At 46.8% G+C, this 17,104-nt stretch overlaps 10 non-coding genes and 1 pseudogene across 10 annotated transcripts; all 11 read right to left on the bottom strand.

The window, feature by feature from the left end:
* Positions 1-1,308: 1,308 nt before the first annotated feature.
* On the bottom strand, positions 1,309-1,499 carry LOC142270103 (U2 spliceosomal RNA). The gene has a single exon (XR_012735468.1). It is a non-coding gene; the product is annotated as a U2 spliceosomal RNA (small nuclear RNA).
* A 1,387-nt stretch (positions 1,500-2,886) lies between these two features.
* Positions 2,887-3,077, bottom strand: LOC142270102 (U2 spliceosomal RNA). Its single transcript, XR_012735467.1, has one exon. It is a non-coding gene; the product is annotated as a U2 spliceosomal RNA (small nuclear RNA).
* Positions 3,078-4,464: 1,387 nt separating this feature from the next.
* On the bottom strand, positions 4,465-4,655 carry LOC142270101 (U2 spliceosomal RNA). Its single transcript, XR_012735466.1, has one exon. It is a non-coding gene; the product is annotated as a U2 spliceosomal RNA (small nuclear RNA).
* Positions 4,656-6,042: 1,387 nt separating this feature from the next.
* LOC142270137 (U2 spliceosomal RNA) lies at positions 6,043-6,237 on the bottom strand. The gene has a single exon (XR_012735493.1). It is a non-coding gene; the product is annotated as a U2 spliceosomal RNA (small nuclear RNA).
* Positions 6,238-6,934: 697 nt separating this feature from the next.
* LOC142270158 (U2 spliceosomal RNA) lies at positions 6,935-7,076 on the bottom strand (annotated as a pseudogene).
* Positions 7,077-8,463: 1,387 nt separating this feature from the next.
* LOC142270100 (U2 spliceosomal RNA) lies at positions 8,464-8,654 on the bottom strand. Its single transcript, XR_012735465.1, has one exon. It is a non-coding gene; the product is annotated as a U2 spliceosomal RNA (small nuclear RNA).
* A 1,387-nt stretch (positions 8,655-10,041) lies between these two features.
* LOC142270099 (U2 spliceosomal RNA) lies at positions 10,042-10,232 on the bottom strand. Its single transcript, XR_012735464.1, has one exon. It is a non-coding gene; the product is annotated as a U2 spliceosomal RNA (small nuclear RNA).
* A 1,387-nt stretch (positions 10,233-11,619) lies between these two features.
* Positions 11,620-11,810, bottom strand: LOC142270097 (U2 spliceosomal RNA). Its single transcript, XR_012735463.1, has one exon. It is a non-coding gene; the product is annotated as a U2 spliceosomal RNA (small nuclear RNA).
* A 1,387-nt stretch (positions 11,811-13,197) lies between these two features.
* LOC142270096 (U2 spliceosomal RNA) lies at positions 13,198-13,388 on the bottom strand. Its single transcript, XR_012735462.1, has one exon. It is a non-coding gene; the product is annotated as a U2 spliceosomal RNA (small nuclear RNA).
* A 1,387-nt stretch (positions 13,389-14,775) lies between these two features.
* Positions 14,776-14,966, bottom strand: LOC142270095 (U2 spliceosomal RNA). Its single transcript, XR_012735461.1, has one exon. It is a non-coding gene; the product is annotated as a U2 spliceosomal RNA (small nuclear RNA).
* A 1,387-nt stretch (positions 14,967-16,353) lies between these two features.
* LOC142270093 (U2 spliceosomal RNA) lies at positions 16,354-16,544 on the bottom strand. Its single transcript, XR_012735459.1, has one exon. It is a non-coding gene; the product is annotated as a U2 spliceosomal RNA (small nuclear RNA).
* Positions 16,545-17,104: the final 560 nt, after the last annotated feature.

Genomic DNA, 17,104 nt, shown 5'->3' with positions numbered 1-17,104 from the left:
AAACCCACGCCTACACAAGACATTTTGTCACCCAAGCCAACCCTTGAAAAGGCTGCTTTGCAGAGCAAAAACAAGAAGAATGGTGCGTTTTGCAGCCGCCGCCCACTGCAATGAATCTGAATAACTCCTCCTTTAGGGCGCAAGCAACTCCCCTCCCCCTTGCAGTCTTTCCAATTCACGATACAAAAAGACGGACAGGACAGGTTGCCTGACTTTCCGTCACTGCCACCCTTTGCCATCCTTACCCGTAGAAAGCCCTTTCATCATCCCCAAACCCTAATCTTTTCCCTTTCCTTCCCAGCCCCCAAACCCTGCCCTCTGTACCTTTCTCACCACCCGCTTCCCTTCTCCTGTCATCCCCCTACCACCCGGGAAAAAAAGAGATTGCCCCCTCCTTCCACTAGCCCACCCTCCCACCCAAAGAACAACTTCTTCTGCGCAGCTTGTTTTCTAGGCAGCAGCGCTATTGTGATGTCATCGGGGGGCATTGTGACAAGCCGCCAGTGTTCCGTCTCTTCATGTTGTGCACAGTTCAAACGGAAAATACATCAACAGGCAGACTACAGAAAAGCTTACTATCAAAGGTTAGAGGGGGGCTTTCTCAGAGGGCTTTTTACAGTTTTTCTATTCCCAATTAGCCGTTTAAGTGTACTTATTGAAAGTAGTAATTCTTTCATAGGCCGCCCTTTCTTAGTATTTGACGTTCCTTATATTGCGGTATGAGGCTTCGCAGTAGGTTGCAAACATTCATCACCCATGACTGTCCCCAATTGAGCTCAGAAGCTCAATGTCTATCATGACCTCTCTTTTAGAATGTCCAAGAGCAAGCAAACTATTCCTCCAGGAGAGGGCGCCAACAGACTACTAAAGAGATCATCATTACTCAAAGAAAACCCCAAAAACCAATGCATGATAGGAATAAACAGGTAACTTTCTTTGGAGTGGAAGCGGAGAGATCGCACCAGATGCCAATTCTAGATCTTATCACACCTGTGGTCACTGCAGCAGCAGGTGAATCCACTTTGTCCAAAAGGGATCTATTCCATTCAATTGCAAATGATCTAGATAAGACAGAGAACTGCAGCACGGGGACATAGCCGAGTTGGTCAGGTTGAGTGGTGATGAGTTTGCTATTTGGATGAATAAAGAAAGTCAAAAGTGTGAAAGATAAAAAACAAAAGGAGGAAGTGTGAAAAGTGAATGGGCCAAATTGAGGTGCATATGAAGACGTATGCTTTCTTCCAATTCATTAAATCGGGCTAATATGAATCAGGTGAATTGAGTTCTGCTTTTGGAAACTGGGTTAAGAAGGGGTGCACCGTTCCTGGAGGTACTGCAATACCAGGTCAATGCGTGGAGTGGACAGAGCAAGCTCTTTTTCCATCTCCCTGTTCTAAAAATCCATTTAATATATGGTCCCCAGATAGGGGACGTATCAGATATTAAACTGATAAGAACAGATACTACACTTGATCTTAGCCAAAAGGCCGAGAAGCGATAACCAGAATTGGTTTGGGCCTCGAGTGGCACCCTGGCCTATGCCGGACACATCTTAGGGAGAGAGAGCGAGAGGGAGACAAACCCACGCCTACACAAGACATTTTGTCACCCAAGCCAACCCTTGAAAAGGCTGCTTTGCAGAGCAAAAACAAGAAGAATGGTGCGTTTTGCAGCCGCCACCCACTGCAATGAATCTGAATAACTCCTCCTTTAGGGCGCAAGCAACTCCCCTCCCCCTTGCAGTCTTTCCAATTCACGATACAAAAAGACGGACAGGACAGGTTGCCTGACTTTCCGTCACTGCCACCCTTTGCCATCCTTACCCGTAGAAAGCCCTTTCATCATCCCCAAACCCTAATCTTTTCCCTTTCCTTCCCAGCCCCCAAACCCTGCCCTCTGTACCTTTCTCACCACCCGCTTCCCTTCTCCTGTCATCCCCCTACCACCCGGGAAAAAAAGAGATTGCCCCCTCCTTCCACTAGCCCACCCTCCCACCCAAAGAACAACTTCTTCTGCGCAGCTTGTTTTCTAGGCAGCAGCGCTATTGTGATGTCATCGGGGGGCATTGTGACAAGCCGCCAGTGTTCCGTCTCTTCATGTTGTGCACAGTTCAAACGGAAAATACATCAACAGGCAGACTACAGAAAAGCTTACTATCAAAGGTTAGAGGGGGGCTTTCTCAGAGGGCTTTTTACAGTTTTTCTATTCCCAATTAGCCGTTTAAGTGTACTTATTGAAAGTAGTAATTCTTTCATAGGCCGCCCTTTCTTAGTATTTGACGTTCCTTATATTGCGGTATGAGGCTTCGCAGTAGGTTGCAAACATTCATCACCCATGACTGTCCCCAATTGAGCTCAGAAGCTCAATGTCTATCATGACCTCTCTTTTAGAATGTCCAAGAGCAAGCAAACTATTCCTCCAGGAGAGGGCGCCAACAGACTACTAAAGAGATCATCATTACTCAAAGAAAACCCCAAAAACCAATGCATGATAGGAATAAACAGGTAACTTTCTTTGGAGTGGAAGCGGAGAGATCGCACCAGATGCCAATTCTAGATCTTATCACACCTGTGGTCACTGCAGCAGCAGGTGAATCCACTTTGTCCAAAAGGGATCTATTCCATTCAATTGCAAATGATCTAGATAAGACAGAGAACTGCAGCACGGGGACATAGCCGAGTTGGTCAGGTTGAGTGGTGATGAGTTTGCTATTTGGATGAATAAAGAAAGTCAAAAGTGTGAAAGATAAAAAACAAAAGGAGGAAGTGTGAAAAGTGAATGGGCCAAATTGAGGTGCATATGAAGACGTATGCTTTCTTCCAATTCATTAAATCGGGCTAATATGAATCAGGTGAATTGAGTTCTGCTTTTGGAAACTGGGTTAAGAAGGGGTGCACCGTTCCTGGAGGTACTGCAATACCAGGTCAATGCGTGGAGTGGACAGAGCAAGCTCTTTTTCCATCTCCCTGTTCTAAAAATCCATTTAATATATGGTCCCCAGATAGGGGACGTATCAGATATTAAACTGATAAGAACAGATACTACACTTGATCTTAGCCAAAAGGCCGAGAAGCGATAACCAGAATTGGTTTGGGCCTCGAGTGGCACCCTGGCCTATGCCGGACACATCTTAGGGAGAGAGAGCGAGAGGGAGACAAACCCACGCCTACACAAGACATTTTGTCACCCAAGCCAACCCTTGAAAAGGCTGCTTTGCAGAGCAAAAACAAGAAGAATGGTGCGTTTTGCAGCCGCCGCCCACTGCAATGAATCTGAATAACTCCTCCTTTAGGGCGCAAGCAACTCCCCTCCCCCTTGCAGTCTTTCCAATTCACGATACAAAAAGACGGACAGGACAGGTTGCCTGACTTTCCGTCACTGCCACCCTTTGCCATCCTTACCCGTAGAAAGCCCTTTCATCATCCCCAAACCCTAATCTTTTCCCTTTCCTTCCCAGCCCCCAAACCCTGCCCTCTGTACCTTTCTCACCACCCGCTTCCCTTCTCCTGTCATCCCCCTACCACCCGGGAAAAAAAGAGATTGCCCCCTCCTTCCACTAGCCCACCCTCCCACCCAAAGAACAACTTCTTCTGCGCAGCTTGTTTTCTAGGCAGCAGCGCTATTGTGATGTCATCGGGGGGCATTGTGACAAGCCGCCAGTGTTCCGTCTCTTCATGTTGTGCACAGTTCAAACGGAAAATACATCAACAGGCAGACTACAGAAAAGCTTACTATCAAAGGTTAGAGGGGGGCTTTCTCAGAGGGCTTTTTACAGTTTTTCTATTCCCAATTAGCCGTTTAAGTGTACTTATTGAAAGTAGTAATTCTTTCATAGGCCGCCCTTTCTTAGTATTTGACGTTCCTTATATTGCGGTATGAGGCTTCGCAGTAGGTTGCAAACATTCATCACCCATGACTGTCCCCAATTGAGCTCAGAAGCTCAATGTCTATCATGACCTCTCTTTTAGAATGTCCAAGAGCAAGCAAACTATTCCTCCAGGAGAGGGCGCCAACAGACTACTAAAGAGATCATCATTACTCAAAGAAAACCCCAAAAACCAATGCATGATAGGAATAAACAGGTAACTTTCTTTGGAGTGGAAGCGGAGAGATCGCACCAGATGCCAATTCTAGATCTTATCACACCTGTGGTCACTGCAGCAGCAGGTGAATCCACTTTGTCCAAAAGGGATCTATTCCATTCAATTGCAAATGATCTAGATAAGACAGAGAACTGCAGCACGGGGACATAGCCGAGTTGGTCAGGTTGAGTGGTGATGAGTTTGCTATTTGGATGAATAAAGAAAGTCAAAAGTGTGAAAGATAAAAAACAAAAGGAGGAAGTGTGAAAAGTGAATGGGCCAAATTGAGGTGCATATGAAGACGTATGCTTTCTTCCAATTCATTAAATCGGGCTAATATGAATCAGGTGAATTGAGTTCTGCTTTTGGAAACTGGGTTAAGAAGGGGTGCACCGTTCCTGGAGGTACTGCAATACCAGGTCAATGCGTGGAGTGGACAGAGCAAGCTCTTTTTCCATCTCCCTGTTCTAAAAATCCATTTAATATATGGTCCCCAGATAGGGGACGTATCAGATATTAAACTGATAAGAACAGATACTACACTTGATCTTAGCCAAAAGGCCGAGAAGCGATAACCAGAATTGGTTTGGGCCTCGAGTGGCACCCTGGCCTATGCCGGACACATCTTAGGGAGAGAGAGCGAGAGGGAGACAAACCCACGCCTACACAAGACATTTTGTCACCCAAGCCAACCCTTGAAAAGGCTGCTTTGCAGAGCAAAAACAAGAAGAATGGTGCGTTTTGCAGCCGCCGCCCACTGCAATGAATCTGAATAACTCCTCCTTTAGGGCGCAAGCAACTCCCCTCCCCCTTGCAGTCTTTCCAATTCACGATACAAAAAGACGGACAGGACAGGTTGCCTGACTTTCCGTCACTGCCACCCTTTGCCATCCTTACCCGTAGAAAGCCCTTTCATCATCCCCAAACCCTAATCTTTTCCCTTTCCTTCCCAGCCCCCAAACCCTGCCCTCTGTACCTTTCTCACCACCCGCTTCCCTTCTCCTGTCATCCCCCTACCACCCGGGAAAAAAAGAGATTGCCCCCTCCTTCCACTAGCCCACCCTCCCACCCAAAGAACAACTTCTTCTGCGCAGCTTGTTTTCTAGGCAGCAGCGCTATTGTGATGTCATCGGGGGGCATTGTGACAAGCCGCCAGTGTTCCGTCTCTTCATGTTGTGCACAGTTCAAACGGAAAATACATCAACAGGCAGACTACAGAAAAGCTTACTATCAAAGGTTAGAGGGGGGCTTTCTCAGAGGGCTTTTTACAGTTTTTCTATTCCCAATTAGCCGTTTAAGTGTACTTATTGAAAGTAGTAATTCTTTCATAGGCCGCCCTTTCTTAGTATTTGACGTTCCTTATATTGCGGTATGAGGCTTCGCAGTAGGTTGCAAACATTCATCACCCATGACTGTCCCCAATTGAGCTCAGAAGCTCAATGTCTATCATGACCTCTCTTTTAGAATGTCCAAGAGCAAGCAAACTATTCCTCCAGGAGAGGGCGCCAACAGACTACTAAAGAGATCATCATTACTCAAAGAAAACCCCAAAAACCAATGCATGATAGGAATAAACAGGTAACTTTCTTTGGAGTGGAAGCGGAGAGATCGCACCAGATGCCAATTCTAGATCTTATCACACCTGTGGTCACTGCAGCAGCAGGTGAATCCACTTTGTCCAAAAGGGATCTATTCCATTCAATTGCAAATGATCTAGATAAGACAGAGAACTGCAGCACGGGGACATAGCCGAGTTGGTCAGGTTGAGTGGTGATGAGTTTGCTATTTGGATGAATAAAGAAAGTCAAAAGTGTGAAAGATAAAAAACAAAAGGAGGAAGTGTGAAAAGTGAATGGGCCAAATTGAGGTGCATATGAAGACGTATGCTTTCTTCCAATTCATTAAATCGGGCTAATATGAATCAGGTGAATTGAGTTCTGCTTTTGGAAACTGGGTTAAGAAGGGGTGCACCGTTCCTGGAGGTACTGCAATACCAGGTCAATGCGTGGAGTGGACAGAGCAAGCTCTTTTTCCATCTCCCTGTTCTAAAAATCCATTTAATATATGGTCCCCAGATAGGGGACGTATCAGATATTAAACTGATAAGAACAGATTTTGATTTAATGAAGCTTTCCAAAGCACCGCAAAAATGCATGACCGAAGTCACACCAAAAACAGTGCAAAGGCTAGGATTCGTGTGGACCCCTCCGTGAGAAGAGGATCCCCAAAAATCAACCCCGTCCCTCCGAGCCAGAAGGCCACAGCGAGGGTCAGGGATCTTCGGTGCTCCCCCAAGCCGAAGCCTGGTTGAGCCTTGTTGTTGCTCCCAGCGTCCACCGAGGCATCTTACCCAAGTGGAGTAGGGAGCTACTAGTCGTTGGTTTCGCAGCCGAGACTGCCCGGACCGTCAACCGGTGTTGGTTTCTCAGCCCAAGGCTGACCGGACCTCCAACCGGGTGTTGGTTTCTCAGCCCAAGGCTGACCGGACCTCCAACCGGGTGTTGGTTTCTCAGCCCAAGGCTAACCGGACCTCCAACCGGGTGTTGGTTTCTCAGCCAAAGCTGACCCGGACCTCCAACCGGGTGTTGGTTTCTCAGCCCAAAGCTGACCGGACCTCCGACCGGGATTATAAAAATTTCCCTTCTTAGCCAGAAGGCCGGGATAGGGCAATATGCTTGGAAAGTATGAATAGGCAAGGCGCGGCGTGCGACAGAGTCTGAGGCTTACCAGGGTCCCAACCTAGCAAGTTCAGACTCCCTCCAGGGTGTCCATTCCTGGGGCACATTGCACCATAACCCCCACACTTACTCAGTCTAATAGCCTCGATCCTGGTAGGGCCATGGTTTCCTCTAGATGGATATACTATCCTCCCAAAGTACTAACAAGCGCAACCTTCCAGTGTGCATTGCATCATTGTACTAAGGTGGCCGGAGCCTTAAACCACCTTTTCGAACGATACTACACTTGATCTTAGCCAAAAGGCCGAGAAGCGATAACCAGAATTGGTTTGGGCCTCGAGTGGCACCCTGGCCTATGCCGGACACATCTTAGGGAGAGAGAGCGAGAGGGAGACAAACCCACGCCTACACAAGACATTTTGTCACCCAAGCCAACCCTTGAAAAGGCTGCTTTGCAGAGCAAAAACAAGAAGAATGGTGCGTTTTGCAGCCGCCGCCCACTGCAATGAATCTGAATAACTCCTCCTTTAGGGCGCAAGCAACTCCCCTCCCCCTTGCAGTCTTTCCAATTCACGATACAAAAAGACGGACAGGACAGGTTGCCTGACTTTCCGTCACTGCCACCCTTTGCCATCCTTACCCGTAGAAAGCCCTTTCATCATCCCCAAACCCTAAACTTTTCCCTTTCCTTCCCAGCCCCCAAACCCTGCCCTCTGTACCTTTCTCACCACCCGCTTCCCTTCTCCTGTCATCCCCCTACCACCCGGGAAAAAAAGAGATTGCCCCCTCCTTCCACTAGCCCACCCTCCCACCCAAAGAACAACTTCTTCTGCGCAGCTTGTTTTCTAGGCAGCAGCGCTATTGTGATGTCATCGGGGGGCATTGTGACAAGCCGCCAGTGTTCCGTCTCTTCATGTTGTGCACAGTTCAAACGGAAAATACATCAACAGGCAGACTACAGAAAAGCTTACTATCAAAGGTTAGAGGGGGGCTTTCTCAGAGGGCTTTTTACAGTTTTTCTATTCCCAATTAGCCGTTTAAGTGTACTTATTGAAAGTAGTAATTCTTTCATAGGCCGCCCTTTCTTAGTATTTGACGTTCCTTATATTGCGGTATGAGGCTTCGCAGTAGGTTGCAAACATTCATCACCCATGACTGTCCCCAATTGAGCTCAGAAGCTCAATGTCTATCATGACCTCTCTTTTAGAATGTCCAAGAGCAAGCAAACTATTCCTCCAGGAGAGGGCGCCAACAGACTACTAAAGAGATCATCATTACTCAAAGAAAACCCCAAAAACCAATGCATGATAGGAATAAACAGGTAACTTTCTTTGGAGTGGAAGCGGAGAGATCGCACCAGATGCCAATTCTAGATCTTATCACACCTGTGGTCACTGCAGCAGCAGGTGAATCCACTTTGTCCAAAAGGGATCTATTCCATTCAATTGCAAATGATCTAGATAAGACAGAGAACTGCAGCACGGGGACATAGCCGAGTTGGTCAGGTTGAGTGGTGATGAGTTTGCTATTTGGATGAATAAAGAAAGTCAAAAGTGTGAAAGATAAAAAACAAAAGGAGGAAGTGTGAAAAGTGAATGGGCCAAATTGAGGTGCATATGAAGACGTATGCTTTCTTCCAATTCATTAAATCGGGCTAATATGAATCAGGTGAATTGAGTTCTGCTTTTGGAAACTGGGTTAAGAAGGGGTGCACCGTTCCTGGAGGTACTGCAATACCAGGTCAATGCGTGGAGTGGACAGAGCAAGCTCTTTTTCCATCTCCCTGTTCTAAAAATCCATTTAATATATGGTCCCCAGATAGGGGACGTATCAGATATTAAACTGATAAGAACAGATACTACACTTGATCTTAGCCAAAAGGCCGAGAAGCGATAACCAGAATTGGTTTGGGCCTCGAGTGGCACCCTGGCCTATGCCGGACACATCTTAGGGAGAGAGAGCGAGAGGGAGACAAACCCACGCCTACACAAGACATTTTGTCACCCAAGCCAACCCTTGAAAAGGCTGCTTTGCAGAGCAAAAACAAGAAGAATGGTGCGTTTTGCAGCCGCCGCCCACTGCAATGAATCTGAATAACTCCTCCTTTAGGGCGCAAGCAACTCCCCTCCCCCTTGCAGTCTTTCCAATTCACGATACAAAAAGACGGACAGGACAGGTTGCCTGACTTTCCGTCACTGCCACCCTTTGCCATCCTTACCCGTAGAAAGCCCTTTCATCATCCCCAAACCCTAATCTTTTCCCTTTCCTTCCCAGCCCCCAAACCCTGCCCTCTGTACCTTTCTCACCACCCGCTTCCCTTCTCCTGTCATCCCCCTACCACCCGGGAAAAAAAGAGATTGCCCCCTCCTTCCACTAGCCCACCCTCCCACCCAAAGAACAACTTCTTCTGCGCAGCTTGTTTTCTAGGCAGCAGCGCTATTGTGATGTCATCGGGGGGCATTGTGACAAGCCGCCAGTGTTCCGTCTCTTCATGTTGTGCACAGTTCAAACGGAAAATACATCAACAGGCAGACTACAGAAAAGCTTACTATCAAAGGTTAGAGGGGGGCTTTCTCAGAGGGCTTTTTACAGTTTTTCTATTCCCAATTAGCCGTTTAAGTGTACTTATTGAAAGTAGTAATTCCTTCATAGGCCGCCCTTTCTTAGTATTTGACGTTCCTTATATTGCGGTATGAGGCTTCGCAGTAGGTTGCAAACATTCATCACCCATGACTGTCCCCAATTGAGCTCAGAAGCTCAATGTCTATCATGACCTCTCTTTTAGAATGTCCAAGAGCAAGCAAACTATTCCTCCAGGAGAGGGCGCCAACAGACTACTAAAGAGATCATCATTACTCAAAGAAAACCCCAAAAACCAATGCATGATAGGAATAAACAGGTAACTTTCTTTGGAGTGGAAGCGGAGAGATCGCACCAGATGCCAATTCTAGATCTTATCACACCTGTGGTCACTGCAGCAGCAGGTGAATCCACTTTGTCCAAAAGGGATCTATTCCATTCAATTGCAAATGATCTAGATAAGACAGAGAACTGCAGCACGGGGACATAGCCGAGTTGGTCAGGTTGAGTGGTGATGAGTTTGCTATTTGGATGAATAAAGAAAGTCAAAAGTGTGAAAGATAAAAAACAAAAGGAGGAAGTGTGAAAAGTGAATGGGCCAAATTGAGGTGCATATGAAGACGTATGCTTTCTTCCAATTCATTAAATCGGGCTAATATGAATCAGGTGAATTGAGTTCTGCTTTTGGAAACTGGGTTAAGAAGGGGTGCACCGTTCCTGGAGGTACTGCAATACCAGGTCAATGCGTGGAGTGGACAGAGCAAGCTCTTTTTCCATCTCCCTGTTCTAAAAATCCATTTAATATATGGTCCCCAGATAGGGGACGTATCAGATATTAAACTGATAAGAACAGATACTACACTTGATCTTAGCCAAAAGGCCGAGAAGCGATAACCAGAATTGGTTTGGGCCTCGAGTGGCACCCTGGCCTATGCCGGACACATCTTAGGGAGAGAGAGCGAGAGGGAGACAAACCCACGCCTACACAAGACATTTTGTCACCCAAGCCAACCCTTGAAAAGGCTGCTTTGCAGAGCAAAAACAAGAAGAATGGTGCGTTTTGCAGCCGCCGCCCACTGCAATGAATCTGAATAACTCCTCCTTTAGGGCGCAAGCAACTCCCCTCCCCCTTGCAGTCTTTCCAATTCACGATACAAAAAGACGGACAGGACAGGTTGCCTGACTTTCCGTCACTGCCACCCTTTGCCATCCTTACCCGTAGAAAGCCCTTTCATCATCCCCAAACCCTAATCTTTTCCCTTTCCTTCCCAGCCCCCAAACCCTGCCCTCTGTACCTTTCTCACCACCCGCTTCCCTTCTCCTGTCATCCCCCTACCACCCGGGAAAAAAAGAGATTGCCCCCTCCTTCCACTAGCCCACCCTCCCACCCAAAGAACAACTTCTTCTGCGCAGCTTGTTTTCTAGGCAGCAGCGCTATTGTGATGTCATCGGGGGGCATTGTGACAAGCCGCCAGTGTTCCGTCTCTTCATGTTGTGCACAGTTCAAACGGAAAATACATCAACAGGCAGACTACAGAAAAGCTTACTATCAAAGGTTAGAGGGGGGCTTTCTCAGAGGGCTTTTTACAGTTTTTCTATTCCCAATTAGCCGTTTAAGTGTACTTATTGAAAGTAGTAATTCTTTCATAGGCCGCCCTTTCTTAGTATTTGACGTTCCTTATATTGCGGTATGAGGCTTCGCAGTAGGTTGCAAACATTCATCACCCATGACTGTCCCCAATTGAGCTCAGAAGCTCAATGTCTATCATGACCTCTCTTTTAGAATGTCCAAGAGCAAGCAAACTATTCCTCCAGGAGAGGGCGCCAACAGACTACTAAAGAGATCATCATTACTCAAAGAAAACCCCAAAAACCAATGCATGATAGGAATAAACAGGTAACTTTCTTTGGAGTGGAAGCGGAGAGATCGCACCAGATGCCAATTCTAGATCTTATCACACCTGTGGTCACTGCAGCAGCAGGTGAATCCACTTTGTCCAAAAGGGATCTATTCCATTCAATTGCAAATGATCTAGATAAGACAGAGAACTGCAGCACGGGGACATAGCCGAGTTGGTCAGGTTGAGTGGTGATGAGTTTGCTATTTGGATGAATAAAGAAAGTCAAAAGTGTGAAAGATAAAAAACAAAAGGAGGAAGTGTGAAAAGTGAATGGGCCAAATTGAGGTGCATATGAAGACGTATGCTTTCTTCCAATTCATTAAATCGGGCTAATATGAATCAGGTGAATTGAGTTCTGCTTTTGGAAACTGGGTTAAGAAGGGGTGCACCGTTCCTGGAGGTACTGCAATACCAGGTCAATGCGTGGAGTGGACAGAGCAAGCTCTTTTTCCATCTCCCTGTTCTAAAAATCCATTTAATATATGGTCCCCAGATAGGGGACGTATCAGATATTAAACTGATAAGAACAGATACTACACTTGATCTTAGCCAAAAGGCCGAGAAGCGATAACCAGAATTGGTTTGGGCCTCGAGTGGCACCCTGGCCTATGCCGGACACATCTTAGGGAGAGAGAGCGAGAGGGAGACAAACCCACGCCTACACAAGACATTTTGTCACCCAAGCCAACCCTTGAAAAGGCTGCTTTGCAGAGCAAAAACAAGAAGAATGGTGCGTTTTGCAGCCGCCGCCCACTGCAATGAATCTGAATAACTCCTCCTTTAGGGCGCAAGCAACTCCCCTCCCCCTTGCAGTCTTTCCAATTCACGATACAAAAAGACGGACAGGACAGGTTGCCTGACTTTCCGTCACTGCCACCCTTTGCCATCCTTACCCGTAGAAAGCCCTTTCATCATCCCCAAACCCTAATCTTTTCCCTTTCCTTCCCAGCCCCCAAACCCTGCCCTCTGTACCTTTCTCACCACCCGCTTCCCTTCTCCTGTCATCCCCCTACCACCCGGGAAAAAAAGAGATTGCCCCCTCCTTCCACTAGCCCACCCTCCCACCCAAAGAACAACTTCTTCTGCGCAGCTTGTTTTCTAGGCAGCAGCGCTATTGTGATGTCATCGGGGGGCATTGTGACAAGCCGCCAGTGTTCCGTCTCTTCATGTTGTGCACAGTTCAAACGGAAAATACATCAACAGGCAGACTACAGAAAAGCTTACTATCAAAGGTTAGAGGGGGGCTTTCTCAGAGGGCTTTTTACAGTTTTTCTATTCCCAATTAGCCGTTTAAGTGTACTTATTGAAAGTAGTAATTCTTTCATAGGCCGCCCTTTCTTAGTATTTGACGTTCCTTATATTGCGGTATGAGGCTTCGCAGTAGGTTGCAAACATTCATCACCCATGACTGTCCCCAATTGAGCTCAGAAGCTCAATGTCTATCATGACCTCTCTTTTAGAATGTCCAAGAGCAAGCAAACTATTCCTCCAGGAGAGGGCGCCAACAGACTACTAAAGAGATCATCATTACTCAAAGAAAACCCCAAAAACCAATGCATGATAGGAATAAACAGGTAACTTTCTTTGGAGTGGAAGCGGAGAGATCGCACCAGATGCCAATTCTAGATCTTATCACACCTGTGGTCACTGCAGCAGCAGGTGAATCCACTTTGTCCAAAAGGGATCTATTCCATTCAATTGCAAATGATCTAGATAAGACAGAGAACTGCAGCACGGGGACATAGCCGAGTTGGTCAGGTTGAGTGGTGATGAGTTTGCTATTTGGATGAATAAAGAAAGTCAAAAGTGTGAAAGATAAAAAACAAAAGGAGGAAGTGTGAAAAGTGAATGGGCCAAATTGAGGTGCATATGAAGACGTATGCTTTCTTCCAATTCATTAAATCGGGCTAATATGAATCAGGTGAATTGAGTTCTGCTTTTGGAAACTGGGTTAAGAAGGGGTGCACCGTTCCTGGAGGTACTGCAATACCAGGTCAATGCGTGGAGTGGACAGAGCAAGCTCTTTTTCCATCTCCCTGTTCTAAAAATCCATTTAATATATGGTCCCCAGATAGGGGACGTATCAGATATTAAACTGATAAGAACAGATACTACACTTGATCTTAGCCAAAAGGCCGAGAAGCGATAACCAGAATTGGTTTGGGCCTCGAGTGGCACCCTGGCCTATGCCGGACACATCTTAGGGAGAGAGAGCGAGAGGGAGACAAACCCACGCCTACACAAGACATTTTGTCACCCAAGCCAACCCTTGAAAAGGCTGCTTTGCAGAGCAAAAACAAGAAGAATGGTGCGTTTTGCAGCCGCCGCCCACTGCAATGAATCTGAATAACTCCTCCTTTAGGGCGCAAGCAACTCCCCTCCCCCTTGCAGTCTTTCCAATTCACGATACAAAAAGACGGACAGGACAGGTTGCCTGACTTTCCGTCACTGCCACCCTTTGCCATCCTTACCCGTAGAAAGCCCTTTCATCATCCCCAAACCCTAATCTTTTCCCTTTCCTTCCCAGCCCCCAAACCCTGCCCTCTGTACCTTTCTCACCACCCGCTTCCCTTCTCCTGTCATCCCCCTACCACCCGGGAAAAAAAGAGATTGCCCCCTCCTTCCACTAGCCCACCCTCCCACCCAAAGAACAACTTCTTCTGCGCAGCTTGTTTTCTAGGCAGCAGCGCTATTGTGATGTCATCGGGGGGCATTGTGACAAGCCGCCAGTGTTCCGTCTCTTCATGTTGTGCACAGTTCAAACGGAAAATACATCAACAGGCAGACTACAGAAAAGCTTACTATCAAAGGTTAGAGGGGGGCTTTCTCAGAGGGCTTTTTACAGTTTTTCTATTCCCAATTAGCCGTTTAAGTGTACTTATTGAAAGTAGTAATTCTTTCATAGGCCGCCCTTTCTTAGTATTTGACGTTCCTTATATTGCGGTATGAGGCTTCGCAGTAGGTTGCAAACATTCATCACCCATGACTGTCCCCAATTGAGCTCAGAAGCTCAATGTCTATCATGACCTCTCTTTTAGAATGTCCAAGAGCAAGCAAACTATTCCTCCAGGAGAGGGCGCCAACAGACTACTAAAGAGATCATCATTACTCAAAGAAAACCCCAAAAACCAATGCATGATAGGAATAAACAGGTAACTTTCTTTGGAGTGGAAGCGGAGAGATCGCACCAGATGCCAATTCTAGATCTTATCACACCTGTGGTCACTGCAGCAGCAGGTGAATCCACTTTGTCCAAAAGGGATCTATTCCATTCAATTGCAAATGATCTAGATAAGACAGAGAACTGCAGCACGGGGACATAGCCGAGTTGGTCAGGTTGAGTGGTGATGAGTTTGCTATTTGGATGAATAAAGAAAGTCAAAAGTGTGAAAGATAAAAAACAAAAGGAGGAAGTGTGAAAAGTGAATGGGCCAAATTGAGGTGCATATGAAGACGTATGCTTTCTTCCAATTCATTAAATCGGGCTAATATGAATCAGGTGAATTGAGTTCTGCTTTTGGAAACTGGGTTAAGAAGGGGTGCACCGTTCCTGGAGGTACTGCAATACCAGGTCAATGCGTGGAGTGGACAGAGCAAGCTCTTTTTCCATCTCCCTGTTCTAAAAATCCATTTAATATATGGTCCCCAGATAGGGGACGTATCAGATATTAAACTGATAAGAACAGATACTACACTTGATCTTAGCCAAAAGGCCGAGAAGCGATAACCAGAATTGGTTTGGGCCTCGAGTGGCACCCTGGCCTATGCCGGACACATCTTAGGGAGAGAGAGCGAGAGGGAGACAAACCCACGCCTACACAAGACATTTTGTCACCCAAGCCAACCCTTGAAAAGGCTGCTTTGCAGAGCAAAAACAAGAAGAATGGTGCGTTTTGCAGCCGCCGCCCACTGCAATGAATCTGAATAACTCCTCCTTTAGGGCGCAAGCAACTCCCCTCCCCCTTGCAGTCTTTCCAATTCACGATACAAAAAGACGGACAGGACAGGTTGCCTGACTTTCCGTCACTGCCACCCTTTGCCATCCTTACCCGTAGAAAGCCCTTTCATCATCCCCAAACCCTAATCTTTTCCCTTTCCTTCCCAGCCCCCAAACCCTGCCCTCTGTACCTTTCTCACCACCCGCTTCCCTTCTCCTGTCATCCCCCTACCACCCGGGAAAAAAAGAGATTGCCCCCTCCTTCCACTAGCCCACCCTCCCACCCAAAGAACAACTTCTTCTGCGCAGCTTGTTTTCTAGGCAGCAGCGCTATTGTGATGTCATCGGGGGGCATTGTGACAAGCCGCCAGTGTTCCGTCTCTTCATGTTGTGCACAGTTCAAACGGAAAATACATCAACAGGCAGACTACAGAAAAGCTTACTATCAAAGGTTAGAGGGGGGCTTTCTCAGAGGGCTTTTTACAGTTTTTCTATTCCCAATTAGCCGTTTAAGTGTACTTATTGAAAGTAGTAATTCTTTCATAGGCCGCCCTTTCTTAGTATTTGACGTTCCTTATATTGCGGTATGAGGCTTCGCAGTAGGTTGCAAACATTCATCACCCATGACTGTCCCCAATTGAGCTCAGAAGCTCAATGTCTATCATGACCTCTCTTTTAGAATGTCCAAGAGCAAGCAAACTATTCCTCCAGGAGAGGGCGCCAACAGACTACTAAAGAGATCATCATTACTCAAAGAAAACCCCAAAAACCAATGCATGATAGGAATAAACAGGTAACTTTCTTTGGAGTGGAAGCGGAGAGATCGCACCAGATGCCAATTCTAGATCTTATCACACCTGTGGTCACTGCAGCAGCAGGTGAATCCACTTTGTCCAAAAGGGATCTATTCCATTCAATTGCAAATGATCTAGATAAGACAGAGAACTGCAGCACGGGGACATAGCCGAGTTGGTCAGGTTGAGTGGTGATGAGTTTGCTATTTGGATGAATAAAGAAAGTCAAAAGTGTGAAAGATAAAAAACAAAAGGAGGAAGTGTGAAAAGTGAATGGGCCAAATTGAGGTGCATATGAAGACGTATGCTTTCTTCCAATTCATTAAATCGGGCTAATATGAATCAGGTGAATTGAGTTCTGCTTTTGGAAACTGGGTTAAGAAGGGGTGCACCGTTCCTGGAGGTACTGCAATACCAGGTCAATGCGTGGAGTGGACAGAGCAAGCTCTTTTTCCATCTCCCTGTTCTAAAAATCCATTTAATATATGGTCCCCAGATAGGGGACGTATCAGATATTAAACTGATAAGAACAGATACTACACTTGATCTTAGCCAAAAGGCCGAGAAGCGATAACCAGAATTGGTTTGGGCCTCGAGTGGCACCCTGGCCTATGCCGGACACATCTTAGGGAGAGAGAGCGAGAGGGAGACAAACCCACGCCTACACAAGACATTTTGTCACCCAAGCCAACCCTTGAAAAGGCTGCTTTGCAGAGCAAAAACAAGAAGAATGGTGCGTTTTGCAGCCGCCGCCCACTGCAATGAATCTGAATAACTCCTCCTTTAGGGCGCAAGCAACTCCCCTCCCCCTTGCAGTCTTTCCAATTCACGATACAAAAAGACGGACAGGACAGGTTGCCTGACTTTCCGTCACTGCCACCCTTTGCCATCCTTACCCGTAGAAAGCCCTTTCATCATCCCCAAACCCTAATCTTTTCCCTTTCCTTCCCAGCCCCCAAACCCTGCCCTCTGTACCTTTCTCACCACCCGCTTCCCTTCTCCTGTCATCCCCCTACCACCCGGGAAAAAAAGAGATTGCCCCCTCCTTCCACTAGCCCACCCTCCCACCCAAAGAACAACTTCTTCTGCGCAGCTTGTTTTCTAGGCAGCAGCGCTATTGTGATGTCATCGG

The sequence above is a fragment of the Anomaloglossus baeobatrachus genome, unplaced genomic scaffold (genome assembly GCF_048569485.1).
Source record: "Anomaloglossus baeobatrachus isolate aAnoBae1 unplaced genomic scaffold, aAnoBae1.hap1 Scaffold_325, whole genome shotgun sequence".
NCBI lineage: Eukaryota > Metazoa > Chordata > Amphibia > Anura > Aromobatidae > Anomaloglossus > Anomaloglossus baeobatrachus.
This window is presented reverse-complemented; position numbering and strand designations above follow the sequence as displayed.